The sequence below is a fragment of the Bubalus bubalis genome, chromosome 12 (assembly GCF_019923935.1).
Source record: "Bubalus bubalis isolate 160015118507 breed Murrah chromosome 12, NDDB_SH_1, whole genome shotgun sequence".
NCBI lineage: Eukaryota > Metazoa > Chordata > Mammalia > Artiodactyla > Bovidae > Bubalus > Bubalus bubalis.
The window spans coordinates 47,612,777-47,633,360 of NC_059168.1; positions in this window are offsets into that span (position 1 = coordinate 47,612,777).

Here is a 20,584-nt window from a genome sequence, read left to right on the forward strand (position 1 = left end):
CTCAGGGGTGCTGGCTTCCCCAGACACACTGAGAGGTGTTTCGGCCTCGTGCCTTGGCAACACTGCCTGCCTGCAGCTTGGCTCCCCACCCGCCACCCCCCCCCCCTCCCCGCACCCCCAATCCCATCACGCCTGCTTCTTCGCCTCCAGGAAGACTGAGTTCAGGCACAACTGGCTCTAGTCGCCCTGATCGCCCTCCCCAGTCCCCACCCCACCTGGCTGGGGGCGGCAGGCGGCTGGGCTCCCAGTGCTCCTGTCCGGGGGCTGCACCCACCACATCCTGGCACCCTCATCGTGGTATCATCACGTGTTCCCTTGTCTGTCCCCACACCCACGGCAAACCCCACCCACACCCCAGCTCCCTGTACTTTTCTCCACTGCACAACCGCGGGCGGAGCGGGGGCGGGGGTCGCTGGCTCTGCCTTCCCAGTAAGAACCTGACTGGAGCTCAGGGGAGATCCTAGTTCATACGTCGTCCTCTGGACATAAGCAGGGACATTCCCAAAGGGCGCTTTACCCAAGTGTCTTGAGGTGTGGAGCGAGCAGCTCATCTCTCTCCTTCCTGCTAAACTGAGAAGGTGCAAACCACCCTAAGAAATCCTCTAAACCCCATCATCTGAAACCCAACAAAGGCAGGGGACTTGGAGTGGGCCGGGGGTGCGGGGGAGGGGAAGGGGGAGGACCAGTAGAGAATGGAGGGGAATGCCTTCAATTTCCCTCACCTTTTCTTTCTTTTCCCAGCTCCGTCTTTTCTGCCTTTCCCCCCTCTCTTTCCAGGTCCACACCTCCCTCCTCTTCTTCCCTGGGAAGGCTCTGATAAATGGGTCTCCATGCTGCAGGCGCTGGGGGCCTTTGAGAGGGCCCGCCCTCTGGTTCTGGTGGTTAGCTCTGGAAACAGTTGTCCCCTCCTCCTGCAGTGTTTCCACTGCTTTGCCCTCCAGCTTCCACAGCTCACCACACAGGTGACCCAAGAACACAACTCAGATCCCCCCGGAAAGTTGCCCGGGGCACTGACCACCCGCAAAGTCATAGTTTGTGACCATGTAAAACTTACTGGTTGAGCTGAGGTTGCTTCACGGATGGGCCAAATAAAAGAATTAACCCTCTTGTGTAAAAAGAAAAATTTCCACTGCCTTTTTAAAGTTTCTATTTTGGGTAAACTGTTTCCAGGCAACAAATCATCTCACCAAAAGAAGGAGGAAGAGGAGGTGAAAAAGGAGGAAATGGGGGGAGGAAGCGGGGGAGAGGACAGAAAGATAGGAGCCTTTTAATAGTTTATTTTGCCCCACCAAGTTTTTTTCACAGAGCCTGAACTGTGAATACAGCAGGACTCTGAATTCTGTGAACAGACAAAAGAGCTGAAGTCTCATTTGATTGTTGAAATTAGTAGTAAACAACTGATTGAAAAGAAAGCAGGTTCTTTAAGCACCAATGATATTTACATTTTAAGTGATGTGAGTTCTGGAAGGCAGGGACAGCACCTGGTGTGAGGGAGTTACTTAAACATTGTTGACACTCAAAGACAAGGAAAGCAAACAGGCCATTTGGGAAAGAGGCTAAATGGCCAACATCTGACAAAAGGCTCAATCTCAACCATGTTTAAGGAGATACAGATTTGAACAACAATAAGATACCAACTCACACTTATCAGATTGGCTGAATTGAAAAGACTGGCAAAACCAAGAATTAGAAAGCATATGGGCAAACAGAAATTCATCCATAGCTTGGTGTGAGTATAAGCAGGTACCATTACTTTGAAAAGAACTTTGTGAATAAATAGGAAAAGGAGTACATCAAGGCTGTATATTGTCACTTAGCTTATTTAACTTATATGCAGAACACATCATGAGAAATGCTGGGCTGGAAGAAGCACAAGCTGGAATCAAGATTGCCAGGAGAAATATCAATAACCTCAGATATGCAGATGATACCACCCTTATGGCAGAAAGTGAAGAGGAACTAAAAAGTCTCTTGATGAAAGTGAAAGAGGAGAGTGAAAAAGTTGGCTTAAAGCTCAACATTCAGAAAACGAAGATCTTGGCATCTGGTCCCATCACTTCATGGGAAATAGATGGGGAAACAGTGGAAACAGTGTCAGACTTTATTTTGGGGGGGCTCCAAAATCACTGCAGATGGTGATTGCAGCCATGAAATTAAAAGACACTTGCTCCTTGGAAGGAAAGTTATGGCCAACCTAGATAGCATATTCAAAAGCAGAGACATTACTTTGCCAACAAAGGTCTGTCTAGTCAAGGCTATGGTTTTTCCAGTAGGTCATGTATGGATGTGAGAGTTGAACTGTGAAGAAAGCTAAGCGCCGAAGAATTGATGCTTTTGAACTGTGGTGTTGGAGAAGACTCTTGAGAGTCCCTTGGACTGCAAGGAGATCCAACCAGTCCATTCTAAAGAAGATGAGTCCTCTGGGTGTTCTTTGGAAGGAATGATGCTAAAGTTGAAACTCCAGTACTTTGGCCACCTCATGCGAAGAGTTGACTCATTGGAAAAGACTCTGATGCTGGGAGGGATTGGGGGCAGGAGGAGAAGGGGACGACAGAGGATGAGATGGCTGGATGGCATCACCGACTCGATGGACATGAGTTTGAGTGAACTCTGGGAGTTGGTGATGGACAGGGAGGCCTGGCGTGCTGCAATTCATGGGGTCGCAGAGTTGGACAGGACTGAGTGACTGAACTGAACTGATGGGGGTAAGATGGAGTAGGAAATGGCACCCTACTCCAGTATTCTTGCCTGGACAGAGGAGCCTCACAGGCTACAAGTCCATAGGACTGCAAAGAGTTGGACACACTGAGCAACTGAGCACACACACGGGGATAACAGAAGGAGATGCTTGAAGTCATCATTTTTCTCAAGGCCAGTGTCTTCCTGAAGTCATTCCTTTTCCAGGTTGATACACTAGAGAAAATTTTGTATATGGACTCTAGGGAGTATATGTAGAAGGATGTTCCCTGCAGTGTTGTTTACAACAGCAAAACCTAAAAACAACCAAAAGTCATCAACAGAGGACTAGAGAAATAAACAGTGGCATTTGTCATCAAATCTTCTCTTCAGTTCAATTCAGTCTCTTAGTCGTGTCCAACTCTTTGTGACTGCATGGACTGCTGCATGCCAGCCTTCCCTGTCCATCACCACCTCCCAGAACCTACTCAAACTCATGTCCATTGAGTTGGTGATGCCATCCAACCATCTCATCCTAGTCATTCCCTTCTCCTCCTGCCTTCAATCTTTCCCAGCATCAGGATCTTTTCAAATGAGTCAATTCTTCACATGAGGTGGCCAAAGTATTCAAGTTTCAGCTTCAGCATCAGTCCTTCCAATGAATATTCAGGACTGATTTCCTTTAAGATGGACTGGTTGGATCTCCTTGCAGTCCAAGGGACTCTCAAGAGTCTTCTCCAACACCACAGTTCAAAAGCATCAATTTTTTGGTGCTTCACATCCATATATGGCCACTGGAAAAACCGTAGCTTTGACTAGACAGACTTTTGTTGGCAAAGTAATGTCTCTGCTTTTTAATATACTGTCTAGGTTGGTTATAACTTTCCTTCCAAGGAGCAAGTGTCTTTTAATTTCATGGCTGCAGTCACCATCTTCAGTGATTTTGGAGCCCCCCAAAATAAAGTCTGTCACTGTTTCCACCGTTTCCCCATCTATTTCCCATGAAGTGATGGGACTAGATGCCATGATCTTCGTTTTCTGAATGTTGAGCTTTAAGCCAACTTTTTCACTCTCCTCTTTCACTTTCATCAAGAGGCTCTTTAGTTCTTTGCTTTCTGCCATAAGGGTGGTGTCATCTGCATATCTGAAGTTATTGATATTTCTCCCAGCAATCTCGATTCTAGCTTTTGCTTCATCCAGTCCAGCATTTCTCATGATGTGTTCTGCATATAAGTTAAATAAGCAGGGTGACAATATACAGCCGTGACATACTCCTTTCCTGATTTGGAACCAGTCTGTTGTTCCGTGTCCAGTTCTAACTGTTGCTTCTTGACCTGCATACAGATTTCTCAGGAGGCAGGTCAGGTGGTCTGGTATTCCCATCTCTTTCAGAATTTTCCACAGTTTATTGTGATCCACACAGTCAAAGGCTTTGGCATAGTCAATAAAGCAGAAGTAGATGTTTTTCTGGAACTCTCTTGCTTTTTCAATGATCCAGCGGATGTCAGCAATTTGATCTCTGGTTCCTCTGCCTTTTCTAAATCCAGCTTGAATATCTGGAAGTTCACAGTTCACCTACTGTTGAAGCCTGGCTTGGAGAATTTTGAGCATTACCTTGCTAGTGTGTGAGATGAGTGCAATTGTGCAGTAGTTTGAACATTCTTTGGCATTGCCTTTCATTAGAATTGGAATGAAAACTGACCTTTTCCAGTCCTGTGGCCACTGCTGAGTTTTCCAAATTTGCTGGCATATTGAGTGCAGCACTTTCACAGCATCATCTTTTAGGATTTGAAATAGCTCAACTGGAATTCCATCACCTCCACTAGCTTTGTTCGTAATGATGCTTCCTAAGGCCACTTAACTTCACATCCCAGAATGTCTGGCTCTAGGTGAGTGATCACACCATCGTGGTTCTGGGTCATGAAGATCTTTTTTGTATAGATCTTCTGTGTATTCTTGCCACCTCTTAATATCTTCTGCTTCTGTTATGTCTATACCATTTCTGTCCTTTATTGTGCCCATCTTTGCATGAAATGTTCCCTTAGTATCTCTAATTTTCTTGAAGAGATCTCTAGTCTTTCCCATTCTATTGTTTTCCTCTATTTCTTTGCATTGATCACTGAGGAAGGCTTTCTTATCTCTCCTTGCTATTCTTTGGAACTCTGCATTCAAATGGGTATATCTTTCCTTTTCTCCTTTGCCTTTCACTTCTCTTCTTTTCACAGCTATTTGTAAAGCCTCCTCAGACAACCATTTTGCCTTTTTGAATTACTTTTTCTTGGGGATGGTCTTGATCACTGCCTCCTGTACAAAGTCACAAACCTCCATCCATAGTTCTTCAGGCACTCTGTCTATCAGATCTAATCCCTTGAAACTATTTGTCACTTCCACTGTATAATTGTAAGGGATTTGATTTAGGTCACACCTGAATGGTCTAGTGCTTTTCCCTTTCTTCAATTTAAGTCTGAAATTTGCAATAAGGAGTTCATGATCTGAGCCACAGTCAGCTCCCGGTCTTGTTTTTGCTGACTGTATAGAGCTTCTCCATCTTTGGCTGCAACAAATATAATCAATCTGATTTCAGAATTGACCATCTGGTGATGTCCATGTGTAGAGTCTTTTTCTTGGGGATATCCATCACCAACTGGAGTGGCAGCTGTGTAGTGCTGGAGTGACTTTGAGGAGATACCCCATGTCTAAGGGCAGAGAAGCCCCAGAAAGGTGGTAGGAGGGGGGAAATTATGTTTAGAATCAAACCCCATACTCACTTGAGACGCTCAGAGGGTTCAAACAAACCTTGTGCACACCAGGACCCAGAGACCCCACAGAGACTGAGATAGAACAGTGTTTGAGTGTCTCCTGCAGAGGTATGGCTCAGCAGTGGACTGCTACAGGGGCAGGAACTCTGGGTGCAGTAGACCTGGGTATGGCATAAGCCTTATTAGAGGAGGTCGCCATTAACACAACCACAGAGCCGCCAGAACTTACACAGGACTGGGGAAACAGACTCTTGGAGGGCACAAACAAAACCTTGTGTGCACCAGGACCCAGGAGAAAGGAGCAGTGACCCCACAAGAGACTGACCCAGACTTGCCCATGAGTGTCCAGGAGTCTCCAGTGGAGGCGTGGGTCAGCAGTGGCCTACTGTAGGGTTGGGGACCCTGAGTGCAGCAGTGTATGCATGGCACCTTTTGAACGAGATTGCCATTATCTTCATTACCTCCAACCATAGTTTGGCCTCAGGTCAAATAACAGAGAGAACACAGTCCTGCCCATTAACAGAATTAAAGATTCTATTAACCTTTAATTTAAAGCTTAATTTAAGATTCTAGTGGATTAAAGATTCACTGAGCATGGCCCCACCCATCAGAACAAGACCCAGTTTCCCCCTCAGTCAGTCTTTCCCATCAGGAAGCTTCCATAAGCCTGTTACCCTTCTCCATCAGAGGGCAGATAGAATGAAAACCACGATCACAGAAAACTAACCAGTCTGATCACATGGACCATAGTCTTGTCTAACTCAATGAAACCATGAGCCATGCTGTGTACTGCCAGCCAAGATGGACAGGTCATGGTGGAGACTTCTGACAAAACGTGGCCCACAGGAGAAGGGAATGGCAAACCACTTCAGTATTCTTGCCTTGAGAACCCCATGAACAGTATGAAAAGGCAAAAAGATATGACACTGAAAGATGAACGCCCCAGGTTGGTAGGGGCCCAATATGCTACTGGAGATCAGTGGAGAAATAACTGCAGAAAGAATGAAGAGACAGAGCCAAAGCAAAAACAATACCCAGTTGTGGATATGACTGGTGATGGAAGTAAAGTCCGATGCTGTAAAGAGCAATATTGCATAGGAACCTGGAATGTTAGGTCCATGAATCAAGGCAAATTGGAAGTGGTCAAACAGGAGATGGCAAGAGTGAACATTGACATTTTAGGAATCAGCAAACTAAAATGGACTGGAATGGGTGAATTTAACTCAGATAACCATTATATTTACTATTGTGAGCAAGAATCCCTTAGAAGAAATGGAGTAGCCATCATAGTCAACAAAAGAATCTGAAATTCAGTACTTGGATGCAATCTCAAAAACTACAGAATGATTTCTGTTCGTTTCCAAGGCAAACCATTCAATATCACAGTAATCCAAGTCTATGTCCCGACCAGTAAAGCTGAAGAAGCTGACGTTGAACAGTTCTATGAAGACCTACAAGACCTTTTAGAACTAACACCCAAAAAAGATTCCACCTTCATTATAGGGGACTAGAATGCAAAAGCAGGAAGTCCAGAAACACCTGGAGTAACAGGCAAATTTGGCCTTGGAGTACAGAATGAAGCAGGGCAAAGTCTAATAGAGTTTTGCCAAGAGAAGGCACTGGTCATAGCAAACACCCTCTTCCAACAACACAAGAGAAGACTCTACACATGGAGATCAGCAGATGTTCAATACCAAAATCAGGTTGAATACTTCTCTTGTATTCCCCCAAATATGAAAAACTGTGCTCCACTCATAAAAAAAAACAAATTTTGTAGTAAAATACACAGAACATAGTATCTACCATCCTAACCATTTTTAAGTATACAGTTCAATGCGCAGTGTGAAGTACATTCTTGTGCAACCATCACCACCATCCACCTTCAGAAGTTTTCATTTTGCAAAACTGAAACTCTGTACCCTTTAAACAATAACTCCTCATTCCCCTTCCCCCCCAGCCCCTAACAACCACCATTCTACTTTCTGTCTCTGATTTTGACTACTCCAGGTACTTTGTGGTCTCCTGCACTGCTGCTGCTGCTGCTAAGTCGCTTCAGTCGTGTCCGACTCTGTGCGACCCCATAGACGGCGGCCCAGCAGGCTCCCCCGTCCCTGGGATTCTCTAGGCAAGAACACTGGAGTGGGTTGCCATTTCCTTCTCCAATGCGTGAAAGTGAAGTCACTCAGTCATGTCCAACTCTTCGTGACCCCATGGACTGCAGCCCGGCAGGCTGCTCCGTCCATGGGACTTTTCAGGTAAGAGTACTGGAGTGGGGGTGCCATCACCTTCTCCGCTCCTGCACTGCAGGCAGATTCTTTACCATCTAAGCCACCAGGCTAGCCCTAAGTAAAGCATACAGTATTTGTCTTTTTGTGATGGCCTTATTTCACTTAGCATAACATCCTCAAGGTTTATCCATGCTGTAGTATATGTCAAATTTCCTTCCAGTTTAAGGTTGCATAATATTCCATTGTACGTATATGCTACATTTTGCTTATCCATCCACCCATCAGTGGACATCTAGGTCACTTCCACATTTTAGCTATTGTGAATAATATTGCTGTGAATATGGTATACATCTTCACTCAGTTTTAACTTGACATCAAACACTTTCCATCATAAATACTTGTAAAGTACATAATTTCCAATGTGTTGTAAATAATTTTTTTTTTTTTTTTTTTGCCACACAGACTTTGGAATCTTAGTTCCTCAACAAGGGATTGAACTCTTACCCTTGGCAGTGAAAGCCAGGAGTCGTACCCACTGAAATGCCAGGGAATTTCCCATAAAATATTTTAAAATAAAACCTTACATCACCCTTTTTGTTCCTAATAGAACAAATTATATATCAACTTTATTTCAGTAATCACCCATTTTGAAAATATAAGAACAAGTTCTTTAACTTTTGGAAATTTTCCATCATTCTTTTTTCCCTCAAACTTATGAATTCTATCCCACTTATTCCATAGACATTTATTCTAATATGATATGTTCTTATGCTTGAAGAACTTTTATTGATCATACTTCTCTGCCCCCACAAAAGCAAACAAATTGAAGTTTTAAATTTCTAGAACCATAAATTCCTGAGTACTAAAAATTTAGATTATGCCACCACTGCAACATAGTACACAGTTACTCAGAAATAACAAATTACAAATAAAATTAATTATAAATTATAAAAGTTTAAATTATTAAAGAATAATTATTAAACATAAAAGGTAATCTATGGTGATAAAGTACTATAGTTATACAAAATGTTACCAATAGGTGGAGGATACATAGGATCTGTCTATATTATTTGTTACAATTGCAATGTCAATGTATAATCATCTCAAAATAATCAGCTTTATTTAAAAGTAAATTGGAGGGGAAATTCAGCTCTTAATGAGATGAATAGGGTCCAATTAGTTTATGAACCCATGGGATAATATGACCTATTGTTAGAATGAGACAGGACTCAGCATCAGTTTTCTGTTTGTTTTTTTTTTTCACACAGTGTAAGCACTGAGAAATTTTGTTCCCACAAATAAATAGTTGGTTTTGTTACAACAGGCTTCCCTGGTGGCTCAGATGGTAAAGAGTCCACCTACAATGCAGGAGACCCAGGTTTGATCCTTGGGTTGGGAAGATCCCCTGGAGAAGGGAATGGCAACCCACTCCAGTATTCTTGCCTGGAGAATTCCATGGACAGAGGAGCCTGGCGGGCTACAGTCCATGGGGTTGCAGTCAGACATGACTGAGTGACTAACACTAACACTTTGTTACAGCAGAGTCATTAAGTTTTTTCACTTTTTCCAAAAAATTTTGGCCAAAGAAAATGAACAATAACCCCATAATAGTGATATATCATCAAAATGTAGTTTTAATGATCTGTTAGTTGCTTCATTAGTTTGCAACTAAAAAAGTACCACAAACTAAGTAGCTTAAACAACAGAAATGTGTTATCTCGAAGTTCTGGAAGCTAGAAACACAGGATTGAGGGGTTGGCTACATTAGTTCCTTCTGAACATTGAAAGGAAGATCTGTTCCATGGCTCTTTCATAGTTGCTAGGGGGTTGCCGGCTGTCTTCAGGGTTCCTTAACTTGTAGAACAGTCATCCCATCTATGTCTTTATTTCCACTTGATGGTCTCCCTGGCTGTGTGCCTGTATCCAAATTTCTCCCTTTTTAAGGACACCAGTTAAACTGGATTAAGACCCCTCCTCATGACCTCATATTAACTTAATTGTGTATGTGCTCAGTCACTCAGTCACACCCAACTCTTTGTGGCCCCATGGACTGTAGCCCGCCAGGCTCCTCTGCCCATGGAATTTTCCAGGTAAGAATACTGTAGCAGGTTGCCATTTCCTACTCCAGGGAATCTTCCCAACACAGGCATCGAACCCAATCTTGTGTCTCCTGCAGTGGCAGGCAGAGTCCTTACCTCTAGTGCCTCCTGGGAAACCCATTAACTTGATTAGTGCTTATTCGCTCAGTCGTGTCCGACTCTGTGAGCCCATGGACTGTAGCCCACTTAGGCTCCTCTGTCCATGGGATTCTCCAGGCAAGAAAACTGGAGTGGGTTGCCATGCCCTCCTCCATGGGATCTTCCCAACCCAGGTCTCCCGCATTGCAGGTGGATTCTTTACTGTCTGAGCCACCAGGGAAACCCATTAACTTGATTGCTGCTGCTATTGCTAAGTCGCTTCAGTCGTGTCCGACTCTGTGTGACGCCATAGACGGCAGCCCACCAGGCTCCCCTGTCCTTGGGATTCTCCAGGCAAGAACACTGGAGTGGGTTGCCATTTCCTTCTCCAATGCATGAAAGTGAAAAGTCAAAGTGAAGTCGCTCAGTCGTGTCCGACTGTTAGCGACCCCATGGACTGCAGCCCAGCAGGCTCCTCCGTCCATGGGATTTTCCAGGCAGGAGTTTGGAGTGGGGTGCCATTGCCTTCTCCGATTAACTTGATTACCTCTGTTAAAACCTTATCTCCAAAAAAGGTCAACTTCAGAGGTACTGGGGATTAGGACTTCACTCATATGTAAATTTTTTGTGGGTGGCGGGAGGGGACAGGGAACATAAGTCAATCTATAACACTTACCAACTCTAGCAGGTCCTCTTTCAATTGTTTTGGAATCAAAGACTCAGGAAGCACTGACCTACATGTGAATTGGTTATATCTTTAGACTTATTCACTTCTCAGTTTCTGGAGTCACTGAAATAGGCTTTATACTATAGCCTCTCAAATAGCTATTGACAAAGCTACTGTCCCTCTTTCACTGAAAAGCAGTTGCCTACCCTGATGAACTTAGAAATGGTTGGGGAAATATAAATATTTTTAATTACCATGAAAATTTACCAAAAAAATTTTTATCTTATCAAAGGCTTTCCACCTTATTTTCACCAAAACTTTGGATCTAAAGGTTTCTCTCATTTGATTCATGGGAAAAAAAATCATAACTGCCAACTATCCTCATTGGCACAGGCTTCAATGTCAAACCAACTAGCAAATCAGGCTTACCTTCTGTTAAAAAAGAAGTCTGATTCCTTTTGCAATTCCAATGAACATGTTTTTAAAGTTAATTAATTAATTCATGTATTTTTGGTTGCACTGTATCTTCACTGCTGCGTGGGCTTTCTCTAGTTGCGGTGAGCAGAGGCTACACTTCATTACCGTGCTCAAGCTTCTCATTGCGATGGCTTCTCTTGTTGTGGAGCACAGGCTCTAGATGCACGGGTTTTAGTAGTTGTGGCTCTCAGGCTGTATAGCGTGGGCTCAGTCGTTGTGGTCCCTGGCTTAGTTGCTCTGTGGCATGTGGAATCCACCCAGATCAGGGATCGAACCTGTGTCCCCTGCATTGGCAGGCAGATTCTTATCCTCAGCATCACCAGGGAAGTTCTCCAATGAACATGTTAATGTGCATCCCATAATACCTGTCTCTCTCTGAACTCCAGCTCTACAGTAGAGAGGTTGGCAGAGTGATGAGGTTCAGGAGATGGCCATAAAGGAGCTCAGCCTCCAGCATTTCTGCCCAATGTCCTGTTTTCCAGCATCTCAGAGACTCTTCTCAAAAGAAATGCATTCTTTGTCAATTCCTAAGCAAATAGACATTAAATGAAAAATATTTGAGCGTAGGGGTGCAGGTATCTCTTTTCTTTGCACCACAGTAAGATACAGGAGGTTGGGAGGTCTGTTGTTTTGTGTTAAAGCAGGAAAAAAGAGCAATCGTGAAAGGTGGAGTGGAGAAAGAGAATCCGCGAAAACTAGACAAAGGCATTTGTTCTTGGGCAGATCCATCTCAGGAAAAAGGATAAATAGGCTTTGAGGATCTGGAAAACAACCCCCTTAAAATTATGTGTTTACTCTGTGGGTGAGAATGAAAGCTGGTGCAGCCACTATGGAAACAGTAAGGAGGTTCCTTAAAAACTAACAAATTCAACAGAAAACAGACAGGGGGATACATATACTTACGGCTGGTTCACATTATACAGCAAAAACCAACACAACACTGTAAAACAATTATCCTCCAATTAAAAATTAAAGACAAAATAAAACAAACCAGAAAAAAACAAACAGAAAACATAAGAACTCAGGAATGGCCATGTGAATATCAAACTAGATTTCAAAACAAGGTATCATCAAAGATAAAGAAGGACATTTTGTAACAATAAAAGGGTCAATCTGACAAGAAAACAGAACAATCCTAAATGTGTGTGTCAGTTCAGTTCAGTTCAGTCGCTCAGTCATGTCCGACTCTTTGCAACCCCATGAACTGCAGCATGTCAGGCCTCCCTGTCCATCACCAACTCCCGGAGTTCACTCAAACTCACATCCATCGAGTCGGTGATGCCATCCAGCCATCTCATCCTCTGTCATCCCCTTCTCCTCCTGCCCCCAATCCCTCCCAGCATCAGAGTCTTTTCCAATGAGTCAACTCTTTGCATGAGGTGGCCAAAGTACTGGAGTTTCAGCTTTAGTATCATTCCTTCCAAAGAACACCCAGGACCTATCTCCTTCAGAATGGACTGGTTGGATCTCCTTGCAGTCCAAGGGACTCTCAAGCATCTTCTCCAACACCACAGTTCAAAAGCATCAATTCTTCGGTGCTCAGCTTTCTTCACAGTCCAACTCTCACATCCATACATGACCACTGGAAAAACCATAGCCTTGACTAGACAGACCTTTGTTGGCAAAGTAATGTCTCTGCTTTTGAATATGCTATCTAGGTTGGTCATAACTTTCCTTCCAAGGAGTAAGCGTCTTTTAATTTTTGTACCCAGCAACAAAGCTTCAAAATATGAGAGGCAAAAAATGGATAGAGTTAAAGGGAGAAACAGACAAATCCAGGAACATGACTGGAAATGTAACATCCAAATTTCATAACTGATAGACCCCCAAATGCTGCTTCTGGACAGGAGGCAAGGTATTTGAGGATGTGCAATTTTATCTGTAATGTTCATCTGAAGCAAATGTGACAAAATGTTAACACATTGGTTTTGAGGGGTGCTTTCTGGGGAGCCTATGGGTGTTTTTATATTATTTGCTCTATTTTTCTGTGTTCAAATGCTTTCTTTAAAATTAAAGGGTGAATGGAAGAAACATTTAAGTGAATGAACAATAAATGAAATCCAGACATCAACATCACCTCATCCAATATTCCTCTAGCTCCCTACCCTCTCCAGCCCACCCTCCTGCCCCCACTTCCCTCTTTACCTGGGAGTCTTCCTCTGACAAACACGTGGGAGTCGATGTCCTTAGTGGGCCAGGTGTTGAACACAGGATTACAATCTCTTCCTGCCACAGGCTGCATTCAAGTCGTCCCAAGCTCCCATGTCCTCCCAAAGCTCCTTTATAGCCCAAATCCACAGCAGCCACCTCTCCATAAAGGATTGCCACCTCTCAAGCCCCATCCTGAAGTTCCTGCTGCTGCTAAGTCACTTCAGTTGTGTCCGACTCTGTGCGACCCCATAGACAGCAGCCCACCAGGCTCCCCTGTCCCTGGGATTCTCCAGGCAAGAACACTGGAGTGGGTTGCCATTTCCTTCTCCAATGCATGAAAGTGAAAGTGAAGACGCTCAGTCGTGTCCGACTCTTTGCGACCCCATGGACTGCAGCCTACCAGGCTCTTCCATCCATGGGATTTTCCAGGCAAAAGTACTGGAGTGGGGTGCCATGAAGTTCCTACACCACCTGAATTACTGCCAATGTTTTCTTCCCTCTTCTTAAAAATGCGCCTTCCCTAAAGGTTCAATATGCTCCTTTGCTTCTCCTTTCTGCTCTACCTGCCTTTGCAATCAGACCCACTCTCACAACTTAGATGAATACAACCTTGCACAGGCTGGGTTCCCAGCCCTGGTCCCTCTCTCAAACTCAAATTCTGCCTCTCCAGTTGCATTCAGGATGCTTCTGTTTGAATGTTCTTGACATTAAAGATCCTTAGCAAGCTGGCCCCCAACTTTACAGCAAGCGCGTGTCTGCACCAAGAGAATGACACAGCATCAGTATAAGTTGTCAACCGATATGTGGGTTTTTCCCATCACAGATCAGGTTCTTACTCTCTTCACCCCATCCAAGCTGTGAGTAAGGTTCTCCCAAGGGTATTTTAAATATTATCTCAACTTCTTCTGGCCTCCTGGGCTGCCTTCCTCTCTGTGCTTCTGAAGTCTTCTGGTTCAACTTGGTATGTTCAGAGATGAGCATCTTTTTACTTATCCTGTTTGGCATTCTGGGAGCCCTTTTGATCCGAGCACTTGTGTCTTTTAATCTACACCCAAGATCTCTTCCAGTGTCCCTTCTCCACACTCTCTTTATTCTCTTCTTTCCGAAATTCTATTGAATATTTCACAGTGCTCATCCACATCTTAACAGCTTTTCAAACTGTTTCTGTATCTTCTCGCATTGCAATGTTAGTTTCTCAGTGCCAGTTTCCATTTTACTAATTATTCCTTCAACTCTGTCCAGTGTAGGGTCTATCCTAGTTTATATCTAAACTATATGTAGATTTTATTTCCAGTATTCTCAGTATTTATCATATTCAGTTGTTCTTGTTTAATTTCTGTGTTTTCTATACCTTCTTTTTCTCTGTTTTAAACTCTTTTCAGATGGCTCTGTAATTTGTATCTCTTCTGAAGTGAACTCCCATCCCAATTTTAGTAAGTTATCTTTACATGTATTTTGAATTTTCAGTGTGTATATAATCTCACTTTGAATGGGAACTTTAAAAATCTCTCTTTTTGGAGAGGGAGAGAGAGAGGAAATGTGAGACTAAAGGATCAGTTAGGAGCCAGGCTGGGTTTCCATCTCATCTCCACCATTTACTAGCTGTGCAACCGTGGGTAAGTTATTCTCACATCTCTGAACCTCAGTTTCTTTCTCTGAAAAAAGGGAGAACTAAAGCCACTTCAGAGGGCCCATGAGATTTAAAGTAAGTCCTGCCAAGTTCTAGACCACTGAGGGTGCTCAGTAAATGTCAGTTTCTCCTTTTCTCAGCAGATGTAGGCAGAAATGATGACTGGTAATAAAGTTCAGTGACACGATGAAAGTTAAAAAAAAACAAAAAGCAAAAACTCTCTCTCTTTATACTCCATCCTCCTATTGTTTTCAGGGCAACAGTCGGAACCAGGCCTTATTCTGGTGGCTCTGGGCTCTGTTCAGTGCTGACACTGGAGAGCAGGTGACTGCCATCACTGTAGGGACACAGCCCCATATGAGCCGTGACTATGGAAAAATGCACAGCTTTCTCCAGCCTTTCACTGAGGAATCCTGAGCCAACCCCCTGTTTCAAATAGAGAGCCTGGCTTCAGCCTCTCTCCATAGACGAAGCACTCTGGGACCCTGTGAGCTGAAGAAGTCAAACCCTCAGTGCCACTGCTTCAAGATGGACCCTCAAGACACGGGCTCAAGAACAGAGCCCCTGGCTCCTGATTTCAGCCCTACTTCCACCCCTACATTGAGGACATATTCACCGTGCTTTTGAATGAGTCCATCTTCTCCCCTTCCTCCTTCTCCTCCTTCTACCTTCAACCATACCATCACTACATATTAAAACATGGTATTAGCACCATCTTGATTAGGAGTCAAATGCCTCATTCTTCTTTTTTAATATTTATTTATCTAATTTTTGCTTGTGCTAGCTCTCCATTGCTGCGTGCAGGCTTTCTCTAGTTGTGGCAAGTTGGTTGCAGTGCGTGGGCTTCTCATTGTGATGACTTCCCTTATTGCAGAGCATGGGTTCTAGACACGTGGGCTTTAGCAGTTGTAGCACACAGACTTAGTTTTTCTAAAGCATGAGGAATCTTCCCAGACCAGGGATCAAACCTGTGTCCCCTGCATTGAAATGCCAGCAGATTCTTGTCCTCTGTGCCACCAGGGAACTGTGTTAAATGCCTCATTAAAAATAACCTCTCTCCCTATTCTTACTTTATCTACAAGCCAGCCACTTCGTAAAGCCTTTCCTGGGCACTCTTATCTGAAATGAACTATCTCCACATCTTCTTGTCTGCTCTACTCTGCTTTTACCTGATTTAGCTTTTACCAAACAAGGTTCTTGAAGACCAAATGTGTAGCACGTCCTGTTAGGCACCATGATAACAACCATGAACAAGACGAGGTCTCTTCCTCAAGGGACCAAGGTTCTGGTCATCAAGCTGGATGAACAAATAAACCACTGCTGTGCAGAGTAAGTGCTTCAGTCTAGGAATGCCCAAGGTCCAGGTGACACCAAGAAGCCTATGGTCTATACTTCCTAGGAGCAGGGGGAAGGGGTGGGTAAGGGACTGAGTCCCAGAAGGAGGAGATGCTTGGGCTGGGACTTGAGGAAGAGGAGATTACTAAGCAGACAGCAGAGCTGAGAACAATCCAGGCTAAAAGAATAGCATGTTTAATGGCACTGAGGTGGAAAGGAGCAAGGTCTCTTTGAGAAACCAAGAGACACCAAGCTTAGGAGGTGTGAAGAAGGCAAACAGGAGAAGATGAAGATGGTGGGCAGGCCTCCAACAACATTCAGGATCACCCAGTGTTCCCCCTGGGACCATAGGAAGCCCTTATAGGATGGAGCACAGGATTAGCAGGACAAGATTTTCACTGAAACGGACCAGGAGCACTGGAAGAGACCAGAGTAGAAATGGGGTGGTCAGTTAGAAGACCACTGCAAAATGTCAAGATAAGAGATGACAATTGCCTAGCTGAACTTGGGGGGTTGAGGGTACAGAAAAGTGGGAATGGCAGAAGTGAGGTAGAGTTAACAGGTGTTTGTGATTGAGATAAAGCAAGGCCCTGATAATTCTAGAGTTCAAAGACCTTTCTAGGCCCAAGTAAGCTAACTAACTCCCTTCCAGGAGATGACAATATCTCCTGGACCAGCAAGGGGAGACAACAGCTAGCTTCCAACACCATGATTCCAGGTTGGCCCTGGATCAGCATCTTAGGAGCTGGGGCACAGGGCCCTGACTAATTTCCTACCACTACCCCACCCAGTTATACATTCTGAATAGGTCTTTAATGAATGTGTGTGTGTATGTGTGTGCATGCTCCATCATGTCCAACTCTTTTGCGATCCCATGGACTGTAGCTCACTAGTCTCCTCTATCCATAGGATTTCCCAGGCAAAAATACTGGAGTGGGTTGCCATTTCCTTCTTCAGGGGATCTTCCTGACCCAGGGATTGAACCTGCGTCTCCTGCTTGGCAAGTGGTTTCTTTACCACTGAGTAGTTCCATGGTTTAAGAACATATACCTTAGGATTTCCCTGGTGGTTCATTGGGTATCATTTTGCCTTTCAGTGCAGGGAGTGTGGGTTCGATTCCTGGTCAGGGAGTTAAGATTCTACATACCCCATTGCAAAAAAAAAACAAAAACAAAAAAACAAATCATAAAACAGAGGCAATATTGTAACAAATTCAATAAAGACTTTTACAATGGGCCACATTTTAAAAAATCTTTAAAAAAATAACATATACCTTGAGGAAAACAAAGACCTGCTTAAATTCGGCCTAGAAACTGGTGACCTGTTTAAATCAGTATAAAAACTGGTGTTTTCTAAGGGACCATGGAAAGCCCTGGCAGGATGGAGCACAGACCAGGTTAGCAGGACAAGATCTTCATTGAAGGGACCAGAAGCACTGGAAGAGTGCTAGCCTCTCTGTCATAGAAACTGGTGACTCTGTTACCCTGTCACTCCCTGAATGTGTTTAAAAATAAGGAGTTTGAGAGTGAGGCTGCTCCCATTTCTTCATCCACCCCATGTGAGTGCCGGTGTGGGATGCGGAGCTCACCTGGCAGTCCTCACCCAGCCCTCTGCACACCTGGCCCTACAGCAAACAAGCAGCGCCAGAACGTGCACAGTTGCATCTGTTCTGTCTGCGACAGGGCGGATGTCATTGTGGTTATGCCGAAAATCTACCAGCTCTCTGAAAAATAACATTGGGGTCACAGAGCCTCCTCGGTGGGTTTGACATGTTGCTTTGACATCCCCCCATCCTCTGTCATGCTCTGCACAAGGGGGCTGCCAGCCCCCTGGCTGACACTTTTCTAAGTAGCAAGGCTAGAAGACCTCCACACCAGTTACAGCTCACTTCCGGGAGAGTGGGATAGGACAATTCTATTTTCAAGCTTTGTACCCCAGAATCTGGGCATTGTCATCTTCAGGAACCTGGTCCCCAAGATCCAAATATCTGCAGGTTGACTCTGGCTCCCCTCCAATGCTTCCTCCACCAGCAAGGTGCACCTTCATGGCCGGCCATCCTCTTCACCTCCCTCCTAACGGCACCCTGGCCAAAAGGGCCATTTTTGCAGTGGGAACAGAGATGAAGCAAAATGGGAAATTATCTAAAATGAGGACTGCCTTGTCAGTGGCCTATCTGGACTTGGCTGTTTCCTTGTGACCCTCACTCGTGTGAGTTAAGGCACAGCTCTGTGTCTACACAGCCAGGGACACAAACACACACACATATTGGTATGCAGGGGAACCACTGTTGTGCGCCACAGCCATATCCATTATTACAAAGGGTTTTCCTTCCTCAACCTCCCTAGTCTTCCATTTGAAAATGTTCCATGTACATAAGTGATTGCTCAATGATATAGATGCCCTGGATCTACTACAGCCTTACTAGTAATTGGAAAAATTGAGAAACTGCTGGGACTTTCTTGGTGGTCCAGTGGCTAAGATTCCACACTCCCAATCCAGGGATCCCGGGGTTCCATCTCTGGTCAGGGAATTAGATCCCACATGCTGCAACTAAGACCAAGTACAACCAAATAAGTAAAGAAGTGCTTTTTTAAAAATTGAGAAACTCCTTAAATGTGTGATAATAGGGAAACTAAATTATGGAACACTCATATAAAATGCTGGAGAAGGAAATGGCAACCCACTCCAGTATTCCTGCCTGGGAAATCCCATGGACAGAGGAACCTGGTGGGCTACAGTCCCTGGGGTCAAAAAAAAAAAGAGTCAAACACGACTAAGCATATAAAATATGCTCCTTTAGAAGTATGGGTGGATCTACAGGTGCTGACATGAAAAGCTTTCCTCTTCTACTGTTAGATAAAAAATGCAGGTTGCAAAAAAATATGTGTATAGTACAACCATGTGTCTAAAATGATGTATAAGCATCTGTTTGTGCATAGACTATATATGAGGGGCACACATAAGTGGTTTTCTCTAAAGAATGGACTATGGGAGGAGAGTTGAGACAGGGAAACTTCCCCATACTCTTTTTTTGTATTGTCTGAGTTTTTCAAAAATATATAACTTTTGTAATTTAAAAGACACTTTTAAAAAAATCTTTAAATATAAGACGTTAAATGGTGTGTGTTAGAGTAAGTACCTCGGATGCCTTAGGTAGAGGGTGAGGGAGAGGGTTGACATCAAAGTAAAAAAATAATAAATAAATCCCATCCAAGACTCAAGCTCAGACTCCATGAAGGGAGTTTTGCAGTTTTGCAAACACAGCTCAGCCTGCTGTGATATGACGTGACATCTGGGAAGGTGTCTGGGACATAGGCCTAGCCACCTGGCAGACCTCATGGATGGGGCAGACACATGGAACAGATAACACCAGGTGGTTTGTCTCTAAAAACAGGGGGCAGCAGCATGAGGGGCATGCACTGTGGCGGGGTCCCCAACCCCTGGGATCTAACACCTGATGATCTGAAGTGGAGCTGATGTAATAATAATAATAAAGGGCACAATAAATAAAATGTGCTTGAATCATCACCAAACCATCCCCTGCCTCCAGTCGGTGGGAAAGTTGTCTTCCACTAAACTGGTCCCCGATGTCAAAAAGTTTGGGGATCGCTGCACTATGGGATGCAAAGTGGGAAGACCCGGAAGAAATGAGAGAGGGGACCCCCTATGGGGTGGAAGGTTTCAGGACAGCAGCAGACAAAAAAGGAAGGGGCCAAGTGCGTATCAGGTTCAGACAGGAAGAACCATTTCCACCCAGGCTGACACGTGCCTGCCAAGCACCCAGAGCCAGAATGAGATTCAGATCCCAAGGCTTGGGAGCTGGCCAGGGGCTGAAACAGAAGCGCATTTCAGCATGGGGAGCCCACAGTTCAGATCATCAGTGGCGCTAGTGAAAAAGAATCTGCTTGCCAACACAGGAGACACAAGAGACCCGGGGTTTGATCCCTGGCTTGGGAAGATTCCCCTGCAGTAGGAAATGGCAACCCGTTGGCAGTATTCTTACCTGGAAAATGCCACGGGCAGAGGAGCCTGGCAGGCTACCGTCCATGGGGTCGCAAAGAGTCGGGCACAACCGAGAGCACCATCAGTTGTGTGTTATGGGCATGTAGTTGGGGGTGAATAGGAAAGACCAGGGCAGGGGCCTGGGCAGGAGGCTGGGCAGGGGGCTGGGCAGAACCAGCACTCAGAGGCTCCAAGCCAAGGCAGGGCTGAGCTTCCACGCAGAGCTTCCACGCAGACCTGCAGGTCACCAGGAGGCTTCAAGAGTGACACCATCACATTCCCTTTTGGAGAATACTGTTCACAGCAGTGTGGTTGGGGGACTGGCCAGAAGAGGGGCTAGCGTGGAGGCTGCTGCAGTGGCCTCGAAGGAATGAGGCTGTGGTGGCCAGGTTTAACTGCTGAGGAAAGAGCATGAGGAGCAGAAAATCACAAGCCCCACACACTGCTTGACCGGCTGACTGGTGGAAGTCTCCTCAATGGAA